General features: G+C 39.1%; 1 protein-coding gene and 1 pseudogene across 7 annotated transcripts in view; one reads left to right on the forward strand and one right to left on the reverse strand.

Moving 5' to 3' along the window:
* GRIA3 (glutamate ionotropic receptor AMPA type subunit 3) overlaps positions 1 to 19,778 on the reverse strand; it is a 483,327-nt gene that overhangs the window by 415,409 nt on the left and 48,140 nt on the right. The window lies entirely within an intron of this gene.
* On the forward strand, positions 806 to 2,682 carry LOC109390889 (afadin- and alpha-actinin-binding protein pseudogene; annotated as a pseudogene).

Below are 19,778 nucleotides of genomic sequence, written 5' to 3' on the forward strand. Positions count from 1 at the left end.
TTCACAATGTTCTTGAATTTCAAATACTACTTCAAAATGGACTTGCACTTCTTGAACAATAACTGTATATCCACCATTTTCTTTGACTGTCCTGCCTGTCACATGGTGAGACTAGCATTCACTTGATTAATGCCATCTTTTGAGCGAACATCATACTACACATTGCTATCATAATTCAATTCAACTTTGAAAAGTAATACATAGATAACGTCTCTTAAAATGTGTATAGGGCCGGCCGAGTGGCGCGATGGTTAAGAACTCGCTTGGGATGCCAGAGGGCCCCGGTTCGGATCCCACATATGAGGGCCAGTGACACTGCCCTCTACAGCTAAGATGCTGAACAACAGCTCAACCTGGAGCTGGGCTGCCGTGAGTCGCTGGCGACGGCATAGGCTGCAGTCCCTGTAGCAGTGGGTTGCCATGGGCTACCGTATGTAGCCAGCAGCCAGCGTGAGCGGCCAGCAGCCGCAGTGAGCGGCCGTCCAGAAGCCGGCGACTGATCTGCCTCGCCCGGGAAGAGCGCAATGATGGTGCCAACTTGGGCCAGTGAAGCAGTGTCCTCCACAACTAGATTGAAGAACAAAACGACAGCAACTTGTCTGTTCCCCTTCCCCTAATTCCCCAGTACTGTTCCCATCCCCCCAATTACCCAATAAAAATCTTTAAAAAAAAATGTGTATACAGGTGCCGGTCCTCCGGGCTGAGCAAGCCTGTCTTGGATGCCTAGTGGTGCCTGCCTGCCGCTCCCGGAACCGTGATGGAGATGCCTACATAGAAGAGCAACAGCAGCTGGACCATATGTTTCATTACTGAACTGGTTCCTCAGGTATCCTGACTCCGGCAACTGCTATGGGAAATTGGATGACTATTACAGATACAGGTCTGTCTACAGAAAGCAAAAATATATCTCAACATACCTCAGGCACAAAGATGTCTCCATCAAGTTTATACTCACAGCAAGTGCTATGTTCATCAAAACCTTTATAAAAAATGTGCACAGATTTTTCAGTGCCTTCTGCACAGAGGAGACTATTGAACAAAGTATTTCATATCTTGATCAGGAATTGACTACTTTCAGTTTTCCTTCATTATATGAAGAGTCCAAAGGTAAAGAGACAAAGAGAGAATTAAATATAGTTGCTGTTTTAAATTGTATGAATGAGCTACTTGTACTTCAGCGGAAGAACCTTCTAGCTCAGGAAAATGTGGAAACACAAAATCTGAAACTGGGAAGTGATATGGACTATCTGCAGAACTGCTATGCAAAACTTAAGGAACAGCTGGAAACCTCCAGGAGAGAAATGATTGAGCTTCAGGAAAGAGACAGACAGTTACAATGCAAGAACAGGAATTTGCATCAGTTACTGAAAAATGAGAAAGATGAGGTACAAAAAATTACAAAATATCATTGCAAATCGAGCTACTCAATATAATTATGATATGAAGAGAAAAGAGCATGAATATAATAAACTAAAGGAACATCTACATCAACTTGTTATGAATAAGAAGGATAAAAAAAAATTACCCATGGAAGTTTTAAATTATGTGGGGAGATCTGATGGAAAGAGAGGCTCTTGGAGGACTGGTAAAAGTGAAGCCTGGAATGAAGATGAAATGTATAAAATTCTCTTGAATGATTGTGAATATCATCAGAAACAAATCCTAATGGAAAATGCTGAACTTAAGAAGGTTCTTCAGCCAATGAAAAAGGAAATGATTTCTTTTCTTTCTCCCCAAAAGCAGAAACCTAGAGGAAGAGCAGATGATAGTACAGGAACTGTTATCTCTGATGTTGAAGAAGATGCCGGGGAACTGAACAGAGAGTATGTGGGACCTTTCCTGTGAAACTGTGAGAGAGCAGCTTACAAACAGCATCAGAAAACAGTGGGGAATTTTGAAAAGTCATGTAGAAAAACTTGATAACCAAGTTTCAAAGGTACACCTAGAAGGTGTTAATGACGAAGATGTAATCTCACAACGAGACCATGAACAGGAAACTGAAAAACTTGGGTTAGAAATTCAGCAGTGTAAAGAAATGATTAAAACTCAGCAGCAACTTTTACAGCAGCAGCTCGCTACTGCATGTGATGACGATACCACATCTCTGATACGGGACTGTTATTTGTTGGAAGAAAAGGAACGGCTCAAAGAAGAGTGGTCCCTGTTTAAAGAGCAAAAAAAGAATTTTGAGAAACAAAGATGAAGAATCCCAATCTCCTGGGATTGGAGAGAAAGGCATTTGAAGAAGAATGAGTCAGTTGGTAAAGCAGCAGTTTTTAAATATGACTACCTTTGACCACTAGAACTCAGAAAATGTGAGACTTTTCAGTGCCTTCTCAGGAAATTCTGATCAGGACAATCTTACAGTGCACTCAAGGCCACGACAAAAGAAACCCCATGGCGTGTCTAATGGGTCTCCGGTTTGCACCTCTAAACTTAACGAAATCTCTCCCTGCTTCTCCTACTTCAGACTTTTGCCAGCCACGTTGCTGTGTATCTGAACATAGTTCAATCAATGTGCTGAATATAACTCCTGAAGAGACTAAACCAAATCAGGTTGGAAGAGAAGGCACAAATCAGAAATGGAGCGTGACACCGAGAGCTGGGTCACAGGAAGGTTGCTATAGTGGCTGTTCCTTGTCCTACACCAGTTTTCATGTAGAAAAGGATGACTTACCTTAGACATGTGGACTAGAATGTTTTTTTATTAACATGTTCATCAAATTTCACATCTCGATTGAAACAGGGTGTGTCATAAAGTTAATCATCTCTAATAATTTAAGATGGTCTGAGTTGTTCGGACTTCCTGTTCCACCCCCAAAGAGTTAAAATGTTAAATCTATTTAAAAGGATATAAAAGCTTTGGGTATGTATTTTTAGTAACAGAAGCATCTGGTTCTGTGAATAAAGGAATGTATAGATGTTTGGATGGAAACAAAAGCGCTAGAATGAGTTTCCTCTTATAGGTATTAAAAATAGCACTTTTAGGGAACTGATTATTGTAAATATTTTAATTTTGTCCCATATATAGTTGGCATTGAAAGTTTAGCCTTTACTTGAATGTATACTGTAGATTTTTAACAAAGCAAGTTCTATATTTATTATGTTTACTGTGATTTGAAATTTCCTCTTTCATGTTTTAAATAAAGTGAAATTTATGTATGTTTTGTATATAGATATACATGATTATGTTAAGAGGCTTTAAGATTTAAACATTTTACATATGCATAATTATAGTATTTCATGCCAATACAATTTTTATTAGTGGTATTCTGTTTACAGATGTATTAGAGCCATTGCCACATTATGTTTAAGAACTTTTTAAATCTATCGGAGCAATAAATACTCAAGAACTATTCCATGAAAAAAAATGTGTATACATTGTTTTGGCACCTCGTGTGTGTATGAGTGTGTGTGTGTGTGTGTGTGTGTGTCCACATGTATATTTATGTATTTATCTATTTATTTAATTATAGTTGACATTCAATATTATTCTACATTATCATCAGGTGTCCAGCACAGTAGTCAGGCATCTACACAATCAATGAAGTGTTCCCCCTGATAAGTCCAGTACCCATCTGGCATCCTACATAATTAGAAAGTACAAACTAATAGTCACAAAATAGTCTCAGGGATGTGAAATACAGTATAGGGAATATAGTCACATTTTATCTTTTATTTCTTAGCCTAAAACATGACATCCTTGGGGAAACTTCTTACTCTCTCAACAAGGCTAATCACTCTCATAGCATTCTGTACTTATCCTTCACAGCATGGAATATATTTGTAAATAATTAACAAGTCATTTGTTTAATGTCTGTTTCCACCAGCTTTCTAAGGGCAAGAATAGAGACCACTTGTATAGCCTCTACCCCCGAACTTAGCATAATCCCTGGCACATAGTTGGTGCTCAAGAAATCTAGTTGACTGACTAGATGAATGAATAAGTAGCATTCAAGAGCTCTGGATTCTGGTCCCAGCCCTGCTATTTTCTAGATGTATGGCCACAGGTATGTCACCTGACTTCTTTGAGCCTCAGTCTGTCTCCTCACCTGAAAAATGAGGACTCAATGATCTTTAACATTTTTTTATGGCTTGAATAGCTTATCATTCCTTTGAAGTCAGGATTTTTTTTATTAAATTATTTTTATTATGAAATACACATTTTTTAGAATTAGTTTCAGCTGTACAACAGAGTGCAATAGTTATACTTTTTACCCCTCGAAGTGACAACCCCCCCCAATCCGCTGCCCCATTTCCCCCCAGTATCCTACATATCTATTACAATTCCCTTGACTCCACTCCCTCACTATACTCCACGTCCCATGACTATATATATATATATATATATATATACACACACACACATATATATGTATATATATATACATATATATATACATATGAATATATATATATATATTCACTTATAGTTGACATACAATATTATATGTATATGACCCCATCCATTGAAGTCAGGATTTTGATTCTTACCAGTAGGGGGAAATATTCCAGTTAAACTACCTGAGATACGCTACCTCCTATTTTCAGGTATCTCCAGTGTGCTATAATGCTCTGATTTGTCATGGTAAAAACAAGTTTAATTAGTGGATTTCTCTTCAAAGACCTTGTAGCAGGGTTTATGTTGGTTTGCTTGGGAAAAGACTAGCAATTTGCCCACTTTAGGCTTCACTTTTCTGATCACTCACTCTTTGTTTTTACCTCTAAAATTAGGTGCATCACATGGAGATCTTCATCTTCTTTGTGTTTGAAACAAAAAGAAGTATTTAAACTAAAGGGCAAGTCTCTGTTGGTAAGTGATGATAAGCAAAGAGCTGCCAGCTTTTTCTGCTGTTTTATTTCCTCTGACAATCAAGTAAGCAGCTCTAAGTTTTGTTAGAAGCCCCAGCTGGACCATAGAACTAGGAGCTCCAAGATATGTCATAGGCATCTTTGTATCCACAGCAGCCAGCACGGTGCCAGGTTCAGAGTATATGTTCAAAATGGCTACAGAATTAGATAAGGTGAGAGCTGGGGGGCTGTACACATAGATTGAATAGGCAATTTTCCTATATTTTTCTATTTTTATAATTTGTACTCAGTTGACTTTCCAGAATGATCTGAAGCACAGCTGCCTACACGGTGTGGTTTGAGGACTACCAAAATGCTCCTATATGCCCCTGAACCACTCTTGTGCCAGGAATTTCTACCAAATTGCTTTAGGTTGGCATGGAGGGTTCATTAAAAAGAAAGTATTACATTTGGATCAGCTAGGATAAGTGAGGTATTAGTGCTCATTAACACCTCGGAATCAATTAGTTTTTATATTCGCTAATGCCATTGTCCTGGGGGCATAGGACACAGGGTGGGTATGTTTTGATTAGGACTTTAAGAGTGAATTAAGAAAATTATAGCATATGGGGTACTATTCAGGGAAAGATTAGGGGAGCATCACAATAAGCTTCCCTCAAGAAGCTACATTCAGTTTGAGGGCATTGGCCTCTCACACTTAGGAGTGGAACCAAAAGGTCAGTGGGGTATTGAAAACCACCTAGGACTACTCCACATTGCCAGAGATACCTTGTGCCTGGTATTGAAAAAGCTTGAGCACCTCAGCTAAAAATGTTGACAAGTTGTCCTTAGGTATAGGAACTGGGAATTATTTAGTTTTTTTTTTTCTTACCTGCCTTCTCCCAATGTCATGCGTTTAGCAAAGACTCCTAGATATTAACATTCTCAGGAGATGGATACTGAGGAAAAGAGCACATACCATTGCCTAGCACAAGATGTTATCTGGCAGGGTTAGGGAATAGACTATTCAGATTAATTCAAAGTTATGTTTAATGGAGAATTCTTATAGAAACAAAAGTGCAGAAAATAAATGCATTGAAATTCATGGCACACTGGCAATACAAGGAACCGATTATGATTTTCTCTAACAATTCAGAAGGTACTTCAGGTCTTTTACCATTTCAGGGTCATCATGATGAATATATTATAAACATTGAAAGGTAGGGTGGTATAATGGAAAGTACACCCATTTGGGGAGTCAGAGGACCTGAGTTGTAGTCCTACCAATGCAACCTTGGGTGCACCCCTGGGCCTTAGTATCTCCATCTGCAAAGAGGAGAGGCCAGTCTCTAATCTTTAAGGAATCTTTCAGCTCTCAGATTGTTCCACTGCTAATTTTCACTACACAGCATGGAGATGAGCAAAGTCCTGATGGACTGACTGACTGAACATCGAGTTTTCAGCATTTCATCCTCAGCGAGACACTCCTGTTTTTGAATTAAGCAAGTATGTTGCCTGTGGTGATCAGGCTTCGATTAAGTGTATGCCTCATTTCATAACGATGTGTTATATAATCAAACCATCAAACCAACTGCTTTGTTAACCTATGTGTTGAACTGTTCCCCTTCTTTGGAAACCCTAACTTTCCTCCATCAACAAACTGGGAACCTAATTTTCCCAGGTCTCTGCAACCCAAATGAGCCTTCCTCATTCTTAGCCCTTCTAGGAAGATTGTCTGATTTGTGCCTTTAGGCTGGATATATTTTACGTGTGTTTGCTAAAGTGCTGAGGGGTGAGAGTAAAAGTGAATGATGTTGGACATGGAGAGACATTGTCATAAAACCTCAGATTCAGACATCTGCTTTTGAATGGATCCTTAATAAAAGAAGGAATTACTGAGGCCAAGCTGTGAACTCAATGGTGTTATTAAATTTCTCCATTAAAATATTCATTTTTGACTTGCCTGCCCAAGAGCTTCTATTCTAAAAACAAAAACAAATTGCCCCTAATCAAATTCCCGGCAACCACAATCATGGTCTCATGATATTGGACCTGTTAGTTAGCCTTGGGCTTGCCCCCAGCCCAGTGTGTTTCAAGCCATGGGTTAAAAAAGGCTCCCCTTGTCCTTTGACACTGACCCAGATATTCTGGAACTCAGAAAATGTATAATAATACAATACTATAATGTCCTTTCCCTTTTCAAGCAACCCAGCTGTCTGTGATCTCCAAGTCCCAGATCACTATATTTGATGGAGGGTGTATTTAAAATGAACAGCTGAAATGGCCCCATAAAATGTCTCCTCCATATCTTTTTTATCCTCTCATTGACAAGCATAGGGCAGCTCCACATAGATGGACTGCTGAAAGGCTGACAATGTTGGAGAAAAAAGCCCATGTTTTTATGATAATTTCCATTCTTCCTTTCTGTGTTGTTATGTTATTAAAGCACATTTTTCCTAAAAGGTGTCAGAAGGATAGCAGGAGAAGCCTAAAGGCTCCAGTCTCTAAAATGGAAGCAAAGGCTTAACTGGGGAAGTACAAATGCCTTAACTGCAACTTCTTCTGCATACCCTATATCTTTACCTATTAGTCATTTGTCAATGGGCTTTAGTAACTTCACTGGAACACAGATGTCTCTCTAACTTATATCCCCATTGACTGAAAGAAATTATGATAGAGCAAGGAAGACATCATAGAAGCAACTATATATCCCAATATTTGAACAATTCAACTCAACTTAAGACAAGAGAGTCATACAAGATATGGAAATATTCTGCTCCCCCAAATTAGTTCACCTCATGTAGTACAGAAAAATTTCATTGTGCTGCACACAGACTACAGTGACAAAAATTCAGGCAATTGCATTATGCTTTATGTCTTATATACAGTGAATTTCTAATTCTAGACCTACCTTCTCTTATTCGCCCAGAATCTCTGTGTCTTGCAGATAGTAGGTACTCAATAAGTAATTTCTGACTGACATATCAACACTTGTAGGCCATCGTTTTTACTGGCAAGTACTCTGAAATCCATTAATCATACAGGTACATTTCTTGGGTGCCAATTTTTCATCTATCCATCCATTCATTTATTTATTCATTCAATAATAACTTTATTGCACATCTCCACTATCAATGCTGGGGGGACAAAAGTGAACAAGGCATGCTGCCTGCCCCAAGTAGCTCACAGTTTATGTGACAAGGACCACAACAGACAGAAAGAAAGTACTAGGTACAAACTATCACATAATTCATGATCTAGTTAAGGAGACAAGCCTTAAACACATTAAATGAACCAAGATTATAAAATATAAAATCTAGCATTAAAATATGTAGCTTAGACAATTAAGTGGGAAAAAAAGTGTTCAGAGGAAGGGGAAACTGTGTGGGTTTCAAGAGCTGTGAAAGACTTAATGAAGAAAAGATTAATTTGAGAAACAAAGGTAAGAAGGCCCTAAATTTAGGCTTTCATTAATCCCAACGTTAGGTTTTCATGAACATAAAAAATGTAATCTAAACAAATATTATCCTGAGTGTGTGTGTATGTGTGTGTGTGTGAGGGAGGGAGGAGGAACAAGAGACTAAAAGTTGAAGGTCCATATCACTTAACATACTCCAAAGCATCAGCTATTTTCTGTTTTAATGAATAATCAATGATTAACTGCATACAAGAGTGATTATTTGCATACTGTATTGTTCTTTTGGGATCAGAATAAGATTTTTCAATGCTCTCTGTCTCTTAATTTTTATTTTTTAATATCATGAAGATTGAAGTCATTGCCAATAGGTAATTCCCTTCTAATCCCATTTCTTTTTCAGAGTCAAAATTGAAGGAAAGGTGCTGATCCCAGCCTTTGTACAAGTTAGTAATGGACATGGTTAGTGATAAGATAGTCACCAAAGATCAGCTCATTAGCTGATCACCAGTACCTTGTCTGGGAATTGGTAGTTTGTGTGTACAGAGATAATTATTTTTTGTAAATTTGGGACATTATGTCATCTTACTCTTAGAGTATTTTTGTCTGAGAAACAAAAGCCATGGGAAACCCTTCTAAAAAGTCATACTATTAGAATTACAGTTTTTCTGAAGTTCTTAAAATCTCCTTAGTGCACCAGATATGCTTGGGAGGCAAGCTTTGAGAGAATGCAGGCAAATGAAAGAGAATGGAAATATATATACAAAAATAATTCTAGTTGTATATTTTGTATACTATCTAGTGGATAGTAGAGTTTTCAATGAATCCTTACCCTCATTTTCCAAACTTCCTTTACTGTTCTTATATTTTTAAAAAATAATAATGTATAATAATGACACTTCAAATTTCAGGTTTTTACACTAATTTACAGTAATCTGAACATATATATTTTCCTCTAGGCCTTTTCTAGGATCAAGTAAAGTGAAAGACTATAGTGTTTGTTTTTCCCAAAGACTAGGGCTTCTATTGAAAGCATGCCAAAATTTGGAATTTTAAAAAAATATTCCTTATCAAGGGATATTAAACAGATTATTCTAAGTTGAACATGAATGTAATCTTTTAGGATTTCATGACTAAAATGGAGGTCGAGAAATTAAGATGGATTATAGGTGAAAGGAGGTAAGAATTTAAAAATGTCATTAATTTAAATAAATTTGTATTGGCAGAGGAGTTTGGAATTAATTAAACCTCTAAGGTCTTAACTTCAAGACATGTTGCTAAACCTGACTCAGAGAATGTATGTTCAAGCATGCTGGACTCAATTATCATTACATGTTAGAAGTTATTGCTTGCTGTATTAAATAATTATCACATTAATTGACTCATCCTATTTGTCAAATACTAAACTAGAAAAAAAAGTCTTTGGACTTATCTGGGAAAAGATGTTTGAAATGTACACTTCAAAACTTGTATTTGCTGTGAATAAAGATACAATAGGTCCAGGCTCAAAAGATAACATACACATACAAAGCTTTTGGTTTCCCCAATTGCTACTGTAATGATATGACTGCAGAGAAAGAAATTCATTATGTAAGTCAATTTTTTGTTACTCAGACAATAATCCCAAGATCCAAAAAAGAAGAAACTGTCTATTTAGCAAGGGTTCCTAGGTCTTCCATGCTATGATTAATTTATTCAGTAACCATTTATTAACTACTGCTCTTTTCAAGACCATGTGCTGACACAGAAAAAAAATAGTAATAGTTAACATTTATTGAATGTGCATTATGCATCAGGCACTATAACTGTTTTATATGTATTATCTCATTTAGTCTTATTGAAACACTATTGTTATACCAGTTTTACAGATGAAAGTACTGAGGCTTAGAGAAGTTAGTTATGTTGTGCAAAATCACACAGTGCTACTAAGTACCAGAGTTGGTCCTCAAATTCAGGACTGTCTGATTCCAGAGTCTGAGGTATCAAACATAAAGCCTGAGACAGAATTCTAGCCCTTAAAGAACTCTCATGTACCTAATTGTAAAACAGTGTGCATGAGTGATAGAGTTATGGTCCGTACAAAGTTCACAGTTCAGAGAAGGCCACAATTAATTCAGCCTGGAGATGTTACACAGGAGATGACATTATAGTTTGACAAGGTGACATTTAAAAAATGTGATTTGGAAATGAGGAGAGAAGATTCTTTTAGCTACAGGAAGCAGTATGAACAAAGGCAGTGAGAAATGAGCTAGCACAACACATTTAAGGAGTGGTAGGTTATAGATTAGGTATGACTGAGGTGTTGGGTAGTTTTGGGGATGCCAGGAGTAAAACTAAGAATATAAAACAGGACCAGCTTGTTATATACTTGGAATGTTATGGGGTAAGGATTAAATTTATTCTATAGGTAGAGGGAACTCCTCCACTCTAAAAGTTTTTAAACAGAGTGGCAATATCAGATATGTCTATATTTTCAAGAGAAACTCTGGAGACAATGAGGAGGATAGAGGTGAGAAAGGGTTTGGAGATGACAATATTAATTATTGTAATTTTTTATTGTAATAACTGAAACACTATAAGAGGAAGAGCAGTTTGAGAATGGGTATGAGTGTTGGCTGAACTTCCTGGTGAAGATGTCCAAAAGAGAGTTGACTATATGAGTTTGGAGTGTGGGAGAATAATCGGTACAAGAGATAAAGATTTGAGAGTTGTATAAGTCATATCATGGGAGTATTTGCAAAGTGAGAAAAGGGCCAATAAAAAATTTCCATCATATAAGGGATATAAATGGGAAGAATAGCCTAAGAGGGCAACTGAAAATAAAAGTGGAGAAATTGGAGGAGAATCTGGACATAGATTGTGTCACAAACATCAAAGAAGGAAAGAGCAGTTAACAGTGTTAAATAATGTAGAGGTGTTGATCAGAATGAGGATTGAGAGATGACCATGGGATTTGGCTATTAGGAGATCATTGATATCTTAATGAGAGCAGTTTTAGCAGAGTGGAGAATGTAGAAGGCAAATTTGAAGAACGAATAAAATATGAAGAAGTAGAGACAAGGTGAGTAGATTACTATTCCTCCAAGGCATTTGTCAATGAAGGGAATAATGATCTCATGTAGTTTTGGCAATTTGACCAAAGGTCTACAATAAAGGACCTCTGCACTTTCCTGTGCTTGAAGGGCTAAGCTGTATACCATTAAAAGACCATGTCAGATTCTAGTTTTTCAAACCTGTATTTTAGGATATTTGCAGTTGGAGAATTTTTCATTGATTCGTGACCTATGTTTCCTTCCACCCTTATCCTGCCCCATTTCCAGCCTTTTCTATCTACACACAGAGCAGGCAAATATTTCTAGTGGTATGCTTCCAGAATAAAGCTATCTTATGACCTTGAGGGACCCTCTGTTCTCTGTATAGTGTTCACACTGTTCATCTGAGGGAGAGCCTTCCTTTACAAGTCCTATGAACTGAAAAAAGCATTGTTGACAGAATGCTAGGAGTTAGAAAGGCTCATGTCTTTCTGAAAATAGCCCAGAATATTTTAATTTGACATTTCTAAATCCATGGTATGTCTGCTCTTCAGCAAGCCTAGAGCTCAGGAATGTTTTGACACGTTAAGAAAACACTAGGATATCACTATATTCATCTTCCTGGCTGATGAGGCATTGGCTCTTGCTGTAGCATTCAGGGGCCATTATGTGGTTTGTATGTTAAATCGATACCTTATAAAGCTCCTTGTAACTGTTGGCTTATTATTTAAAGTAAAGGAAGAACAAATCAATTCCATAAGTGTCAAGGACATTCTTGACAAAAGGCCGGATGGAATGGGCAGGCTCAGTGCCATAAAAAAGTCCAGTAAGATGGAAAGTTATGCATTGTGCTAATGGATTTATTCCAGATCAGTGAGTGCATTCCAGGCTGCTCATATTTGTTCATTGGGCTTTTCCAGCCTGAAAGCAGGGCAGGCCAGCTAATGTTTTAGGGAAACATTGTGGGATCAGGGGAGCTTCTTTAATGGCAAAATAACTCCTTAACATTGAAAAGCAGATATCAATAGCAGTGCTCAGGAGACCCAAGAGTACACACAAAGTTCTAAGTCAATAGGTAAATGGGGTAAAGCAAGATGTTAGGCTATTGAGCAACTCTTTGATAGAACTTGGGGTGTGTGGTATTAGGGAGGAAAGTGGAGAACAAACAGAGCAGTCCTGATATCAAGACAGACCCAGCTGTAGTCAGTATATTGGTTTTTAGAGGAAGAAGGGACTCACTGGAGAAGGTAAAAAAAATACTGATGCTCAAGACTCACCCCACAGCATTTAAATCAGAAACACTGGGCAGGATTTAGCATCAGTAGTTCTAAAACTTTCCCAGGTGATTCGAGCGTGAAGTCAGAGATGAGAGCCACTGTTCTAGCTCAACATTGTTAATTTAAAAATGGAGAAACTAAGACTTAAAGAGGGGAGGTATCTTCTTCTAGTTCCTCTGACTGGTGATAATAAATTTGAGACTAGAACAAGTGTTATTAGGTTAGTGATTGAGGAAGAGGAGCGTTTCCAAGTAGAAGCTAATTATTAGTTTCATCTCAATTTATTTTTTGTGTATAATCTCTGACAAAATTTCCCAAGAATCCTAATATAATTAAGATATTTAGGACATAATCTTATTGCATATGATGAGAGTATGGTTTTTATTCATTCATTAAGTATTTGGAGTGTCTGCTATGTATCAAGCCCTGTGCTGGATTCTATGCAGACTATTTGGATAGATTGCTTCAGAGAACATCTTGGCCTTCAAGGATCTCTGTGCCTGGGAGGCCAAGCAATGATGAGGGAGAACAGATATGACCATGGGTGAATTTGAGCCCCCGGGATAATTAGTTAGCTTTGTTAATGGAGATCAGCTCGAGAGAGAGAGAGAGAGAGAGAGAGAGAGAGAGAGAGAGAGAGAGATCAGCTTTGTTATTTCATCACATATTCTAACCCTTTAAACAGGGAAACAGTGATTGATGTTTACCACTTGTAGGAATGCTTGCAAAAGTCAGTCATGTATGAAGAGTGGGGTGATCATGGTGAAGGGTGCATAGGTAAGACAGGGAAAAGAGCAGTGTCTTACTATCCCCTAGGGTTTGGCACCATTTATTAGAGAGGGAATGTTGTTTGGGGGAAGTAGTACATTTTTTTGGAAAAGACATGGGTATGGAAAGGTCATATACAGTTCACTTTGAATCCCAATTTCATTAGCTGAATGCCTGGGAAACAATTTTCTGGGCCCCATTTTCTTTGTCTAAGATGAGGATAAAAGTGTAGATCATCCCCGTCTTCTACTCCCTACTCTCAGGGGTCTCACCCCTCATTTGCTTGCTATAATGAACAAGGTTTAGTTACAGCAGTAGCCTGTCACTGGTCAGGGAAGAAACTACAGGTCTTCAGTACCTTGGATATTGTCACACGTGTGTGCTTGTATTTTCATAGTTATGGAAATCAACTTTTCTTTCTTTGTACCACCATTCATCACCACTTGGGTTTCTACCCAATATCTACATCAATATGGTCTGTATGCTTCCCTAGCAGGTAACACAGTGTTGCTACTTTAAGTCCAATATAAGTTTGCATTTCTTCATCTGTGTACAGTGTCATTTTAACATGGGTAGTTGTTTGGATTTATTGGCTACATTTCTCCCAGGGTGATAATCCTTACCCTAAATGTGTTCTCAATTTCTGCAAACCATATTAATACTTCTGTGAAATAAATTATGGGAAATATCACACATTTACTTTAATTTTATGTTAGAGCTTCAATTTGATGCCAATCTGACCCGTTGTGTCATTGTCATTTGTAATTTGTATTCTATTTTTGTGTGTGTGTGCAAGCTTGTTTTTCTTTAAGATCAAATCTACTTGTTTCTAAAATATAATCAGAATTTGAATGTCCTGATATATTTTGTCATTTTTATCCCTCATAATTTTGCATGCAACAACTAATATCTACTTCAGAGGATTGTTGTCAAGATAAATGAAACTAATGAACATAAAATTGCTGGGACATAGTAGGTATTTGATAAATGCTGCTTTCCACATACCTATTGAGTAATTCTGAAGACAGTCATATTTCCTTACATTTTGGAAGGTATTGGAATGTTCAAATAGTTTTCTTATCTATAATAATATTTTCTTCCTATGCTGACCCATGAGGCAGGCAGCAGCAGCATCCATATTTTATAACTGAAAAAAATAAAATGAGAGAATGTGCCTCCCTTTATGTTACCAAAGGATTTAACAGAGTCAGGACTAGAACTTAGGCCTTACAAATATTCAGACATGAGACTCATTCTGCTTCCCTTTATCACAAATCAGCTTCCTGCAGTTGTAATGGCAGACAGCACTAATCTCATTAGTTAGTGCACAAGAATCAGAATTAATTGGAAGATGACCATTTCATTAGTGTAAGGTTAATAGTAGCCAATGTGCATTGGGACCAACAGTGATATTTATCTGAGGCAGAATAAATGAGATACTTCTTGAGTTACAAATAAAGCCAGCGAGCAGAAGCTCAGTGTATATTCACCTATATCACAAGGCTACCAGAAGTCTGAGTCTTCAGGACAGTTGATTAAAGAGAGACCTACTACCACCATACTTCTTCCTTACCTATGTGTATTAACATTCTTCCAAAGCAATTTATCAAGCTATTTATAAATAAAGAATATGAAAGTTTTGGCCAGGCCTTTCTCATAGATTGAGGCAGCTCAAATTATCCCTGTTATGGGTTGTTTGTTCTTCCTTTCTTTTCACTCCCCACTCAGTAGCTGACTCACCATATGACCTTGAATGGAGGGTTTTGTTCTAAAGTCAGCATTTGAAGCATGAGACTGAGAATACGGACCTGCTCCCAGGGCATTCAGGTGGATGAGATAATTTCTGCTTTTCAAATGTAAAGGGTTTTTTAGTGAATCCCATGGGACTGAGGATCCCCTGAGGTGATGTGACAGGGGGCTGGCCCATCATGCCCACAGTCTGTGTCTGCTGTCCCTGTGCGAGTCTAGGCTGCCTGCCAAGTGCTATTTTGGAAACAGCTCAAGTTGTCTGTCTTTTGAAGGTCATGGACATTCTGCTCCATGGGAATGCATGTGCTAGAGTAGGCTGAGATAAACCTCAGTATCACTACTAGAGCTTTAAACAAAGTGATTATGGTCTACATTCAGGGCCAAACCCAGTACCTGGTACACAATAGCTTTGATCTTGTGGATGGTATTCACATGGTAAGGCATAGGAAGCAACAAATCAGAACAGGTTCCAGCTATAGTCCTGGAGCAAGAACCAGAAGGTCCTTTCCCATGCCAGGCATTACCTATTGGTCATTGAATATTGTGTAGGTCTGGGGATGTCAGAGTAGGATCTGAAGTAGTCAAGGCAAAGGGTAGTGGCATTTACCAACTGGTGTGGGAGTATTTATAATTTTAACAAAAGGTGTGCCTTGCTGGTCAACCGAGCCAAAGAGCAGCCTTGTGCTTTTTCATTGAATGACTGGATCAGATCATTTGGAATTCTTTACATTACAAACTGATTTGATGCATTGTATCTGCTGATATTGCCCTTTCTATATACACATCTTTTCAGTAGTGCAATTGTTGGGCAAAGTAAGGATTAATTTTAAAGCCTTAAAAGAAGGTGAGGTATGGGAGGTTAGGGGTAGGCTCATTTCAAAACATTAGTAAGGAAGACAAGATTTTAGATAACCCAGGGGGAAAAAACGCAATACCTGGGCCGGCCAAGTGGCGCGTTTGTTAAGAGCTGGCTTGGGACGCCAGAGGGCCCCGGTTTGGATCCCACGTATGAGGGCCAGTGACACTGCCCTCTACAGCTAAGATGATGAACAACAGCTCAACCTGGAGCAGGGCTGCCGGGAGTCACCGGCCACAGCGTAGGATGCAGCCCCTGCTGCAGTGGGTTGCCATGGGCTACCGTGTGTAGCCAGCAGCCAGCGTGAGTGGCAAGCAGATGCAGTGAGCCACCATCCAGAAGCCGGAAACTGACCTGCCTCACCTGGGAAGAGCACAATGATGGTGCCAACTTGGGCCAGTGAAGCAACGTCCTCCACAACTAGACTGAAGAACAATAAGACAGCAAATTGTCTGTTCCCCTTCCCCCAATTCCCCAGTGCTGTTCCCATCCCCCAATTTCCCAATAAAAATCTTTTTAAAAAATGCAATACCTATTTAGCAACCTCACTTTGCCTCAGGTAGAGTCAGTTTTAAAAAAAAGGCAGAAGTGCAAAAGACAAAGCAAAAATTATGGGCAAAATACAGAGCTTGTTTGGAATGGACAACTGCCTGTAAATGGATTTTTGGTAACATTAATAGGTTATTTGTGAATTAAGCTGGTTGCTTCCACCCCCTAAACCAGCCAAGGCAACTCCTCTGTCCTATGTTTAGAGAAAAGTAGGTAGATATATCCATTGTGTGATGAGAGGTATGTCAAATGTTGCCCCATCCACAAGTACCATTTCTATCAGCCTACTACATGCCTCAAATGTTATCATTAGAAATTCATTCCTTGTCAATAAGCCTGCTTTAATTAGAAGGGGCAATAATTTAACTCATTATCAGCCATGACTACTTTAAAACATTATAGTTCATTAGCCCCCAAATGTCTCTTTGGAAAGTAGGCAACAGGGCCCTCAGAAGAGGGACTGAGGATAGACTCTTGGGATGGAAGCAAGGAGGGAGAGCAGTACTAGAGATTGTGGAGGCATCATGAGAATCCTGGTCTGGGTAGAGCCATGAGGAGCCCTAAGTTTCAGGGAGAAGAGGGAAATGGTAAGGGTGTGGGGATTCTGAGCTATGAAAAAGGAAGGAGAAGGAAACCAAACACAAGCTTGGTCCATTTTTCAGGATGGCTTAGGTAAGTTCACTTGCAACAAACAATCTGAGATAACAACATCCTTTGTCCAGGGAAGTCTTATTATTAGACAACAATGCTCATTTGGAATAAGCATTACTAGATGCTTCCTTAGATACTCTGGAACTCAGAATTCTTGACTACATATTTTTATTCTAAAAACTCAGCTGTAACACAGCACAGTATGCTAGTAAGGCAGACCCACCCATCATAAGTCAAATGGTGTCCTGAATAGTCTACAGCCTCCAATAAGCTGGATAACCTAAATATCAGTAATTTCTTATCCTCATTCATCTTAGAAAAGTCCTCTACTGTCATTCATCACCTGCTTCCTTCCAGCAAGGCCCTCCCCCACTCCCAGGTGCCAGGCACACAAGCTAATGCCATGGGCAGGTCTTTCAGGTTCTGCACTCTCTTATTTAGAAACTTGGAGCAATGTAAAAGGTTTCAAAAACTACTAAGTGGGCTTTTTTTTGTCATACTGTGGTTGCTTTAAAAATTGTCTTCCTCACAGTTTGATAACAGGGTCAATTCTCTTAACTCCTGTATTTGCTTTTGTCCCCCCCCCAAGCAATGATATCACAAATTAGCAGTTTGCAATCTTCAGAAATAGTTCAGATGAAGTTCTTGTATCTTGGGCCCATGTAAGGAGGTATGTCGGTGTTGTGCACCCTAATTTGGTTTATGCTTTGACTAAGTGGATGTCTTTTGGGCAGGCTTACACTGAAACAGAAAGTAAGTGGGTGTTCCTTCACATGAAATTGAATGGGGGAGTCCTCCAAAAACTCTCTGTCTGAGGTCTCCCCCCCTTCATTGGAAATCCTTTCACTACATATAACCTTCAGAGTAAAAGTACTCTGTTGCTAAGAGATAGTTGTTTAATTGCCAATATGTGACTCTGGTGAGGCCCACACTAACTCATAAATAACCCTTGCTGCCCTGGCCCATATCAATTATCATGAAGTGACAAGTCAGAGCAGTGCTGAAGGAACAAGACATTGCATTGAAAGACAGTGGGATATTGGGGAAGGTCTGAGGAAGGTGGGCCTGTTGGGGGAGGGGGAGATCTGAGGGTAGTAGGAAATGCCTAGTCAGCTGGCATCAGCATGGAGGGCTCAGGGGCATTGGGAATGAGGAGGATACTGAAAGTGGGATAGGGACGTATCAAGGATAAATCTGGCCTGCTTCCCTCTTTTGCCGATGCTGAAGACAAGTAGTTTTTTCCTTCTATTCCTTCTATCCTCCACCCTTTCCTCCATTATCAGGGTGTCCCAGGTTCTTATAGAGTGTTTTCTTGGCTGCCTTATGAGAGGCCTGGCTCTGGGGACTGGCTGGGCTTTCTCAATTCTCCTGACTCATCCTGCAGACTCTTTGTCCTCTCTAGTGACCTTCTGAGGGCCCTGAGCTCACAGCCTTTACTTTGCTGGCTCAGGGAGGTCTCTGATGAGGGGGAGTTTGCAGCTGATGTATGCTGTAGTTTTGTTGGCTTTGCAAGATCTGAACACTATTTGTTCTGCTGGGGGGTGGGGGGGGGATTGCAGAAATGTCCATGGTCCCTGTCAGCACCTTTTACCCTTTAGTAGCCTCAAATAATCAGTGCTGAAAGACTATTTGGGGAGTTAGATGTAAGGAATGAAGCATGTTGTCCAGTGAATTTTAGGCTGAACAGCTGAGACTAGACCAAAGCTTTAAACCTCATGCTTTCCTTTGAGATGGCTTACATAGTTTAGTCTGAGTGTTTATTCAGATATGGCTCTTCAATGTAGTCTCTTCCTACACACATTTCTGGAAGAAAATCAGGGGAAAAATGTTTGCATAATATAATCTCTTCTCCCATCATTTGTTTTCCTATTTAGAAACAATAATGGTACTATTCACAGAGCCTTCTTTAATTACAGCCTTCTCCTCAGTGGTGGGGGAGGGGCCAGGCATAGGGTTGAACAGAAGGTACAAGAACTTGCTGGTCAAGTCTGCACATCATCCTCTAGTCCAACCACATAACCACTGCCCCCACTCCCTCCATCTCTGAGAGGTGCCAATCTTGTCAATCTCGAAAGCACTGTAGATTTGGGAAGAGGTTATAAGTGGAGAGAGACACTACAACAGCTGCCTGTTGTTTGTCCCACTGATCAAAGAAGCTTAAGGTCCAGATGGGAGCATTAATAGGGAATGAAATCTTCCATTCAAAACACCTTTGGAACGCTCTCTCTCTCTCTCTCTCTCTCTCTCTCTCTCTCTCTCTCTCTCTCCAAAGCACAAAAAAAATGCTAAAAGGAGGAAGAAATGTTAGAAAAGCCATATTCCAATTAATCTGACCACTGATTTTTATGCAACTCTGGTGAAATGAGTGTTTTAAAAAATTAATAAAAGCAAGAATCTCCAGCTTAATGGATTATGGAGGTAGGGCTGGCTGGGGACTCGAGGCTCATTTATTTTGGTCTCATTTAAGCTTTTCCATCATAGAGAAAAATGAACAGGAATCTGAGAAAAGAATGATGAGAATGATTGCGATATTTATCGGTTTGCTCGGTGCTAACATTTTTATTATTTTCATGTGCTCTAGAGGCTTGCCTGCATCACTGTTTTTACTCCTAGAGGGCAGGGGTCACCTCTGCTTTACTACATTTGTCCTGTATGTAGTATAGTATAGCACCAGGCACAAAGTACAAAGC

This window comes from Hipposideros armiger, unplaced genomic scaffold, assembly GCF_001890085.2.
Source record: "Hipposideros armiger isolate ML-2016 unplaced genomic scaffold, ASM189008v1 scaffold_281, whole genome shotgun sequence".
In the NCBI taxonomy this organism is placed as follows: domain Eukaryota; kingdom Metazoa; phylum Chordata; class Mammalia; order Chiroptera; family Hipposideridae; genus Hipposideros; species Hipposideros armiger.